The following is a 1,744-nucleotide window of genomic DNA, read 5'->3' on the forward strand; positions in this document are numbered from 1 at the left end:
ATTCGTATACCAATATTATATCACAATTCATACAATATCCAACAATCAAACATTAAAATCGGATGCATACACTTATTAATCATATTTCATACACGTTTCATCCAAAAACAAGTTTAGAATAGAAAGTAAGCATAATGTGATATTTTTAGAAAAAATCACTAGTTTGACAATTCCTACCATTTTCATACCAATTTAATAATTTATACCATATACACAGTTAATAGACAATCACACTAATGTTAAAACACAATTCATACTATGTGTATACCAATGTTATATCACAATTCATACAATATCCAAAATCAAAACATTAAAGTCACAGTCATATAAATATTAATCAGATTTCATACACATTTCATCCAATAAATGTATAATTTAGAAACACAGTGATATTTTAAAAATAGTGAATCCAACTGGTATGAAGTCTGTATATTACTAGTATCCTAAAATTATAATTATCAATCAGTAATTCATATGTAGATGGTATCTGACTGGAAGAAAACATATGATATTATATATCATGAAGCAAACATTATTGTCGGAGGTATACACGTATTTATCAGATTTCATACATGTTTCATCCAAAAACATGTTTAGAATAGAAAGTAAGCATAGTGTGATATTTTTAGAAAAAATCACTAGTTTGACAATTCATACCATTTTCATAACAGTTTAAAAATTCATACCATATACACAGTTAATAGACAATCACACTAATGTTAAAATACAATTCATATCATTTGTATACCAATATTATATCTCAATTCATACAATATCCAAAATCAAAACATTAAAGTCATAGTCATACAAATATTAATTAGATTTCATATGCCTTTCATCCAATAAATATACAGTTTGAAAACACACTGATATTTTAAAAAAATTGAATCCAACTAGTATGAAGTTTGTATATTACTATGCTAGTATCCTGAAATTATAATAGTCAATAAGTAATTCTTATGTAGATGGTATCTGACTGGAAGAAAACATATGATATTATATATCATCAAGTACTTAAACACAAAAAAATTGTCCAAAAGTTTAAAAAAATAACATGTAATTCTAAAAAAATAGAAGGTGCAATCAACTATCTCAAATTTCTTGTTTGTGATCTTGATGTAGGATAATTGGTGGTATCCGGAACATGTTCTTTTGTTATGCGAGGTCCATCAAATTTGCTAGCAACCGTACCAATAACTTCACTCGCACTGATCGCACCATCCCCTTTCTTTATTTTTCCATAATGTCATAGGATTGTGGCATACCTTTGACGATGGTACTTTGCATCGTTATCAACAAAATGCATATCAAAAACATCATTACTAATGTATTCAACAAATAGACATGTGTACAAACCACAATCACTGAAAAAAATTTGAAAGAAAAAATATTTTAAGAAATAAATTAAGTTACCTTTTCTAATGAAAACAGTAAAGTATAGAAATACATACTTGGAACTATCTTCTTGTTGAGGAACATGCATCATATGCTTGCTAACAAGTGGAGCATGAACTTCATCAGTAGAAGTTCCTTCAACCAATCTGGGACTCTTTCGAGGCGTTTCAATGGGTTTCTTAGACATGATTTTGTTGAAAGACTTAATTGGACGAACGATTGTGAAAATGGTGTAGTTGGCCGGTGAGAAAAATGGGAGAGACAAGGTGAAAGTGGATTTGAATAGGCGTGGGTGGAGGGTGGTGGGATTTGTTTTATTAGGAAAATATATTTTAGACTGGTTTAGAGT

Source organism: Solanum stenotomum, chromosome 12, assembly GCF_019186545.1.
Source record: "Solanum stenotomum isolate F172 chromosome 12, ASM1918654v1, whole genome shotgun sequence".
In the NCBI taxonomy this organism is placed as follows: Eukaryota; Viridiplantae; Streptophyta; class Magnoliopsida; order Solanales; family Solanaceae; genus Solanum; species Solanum stenotomum.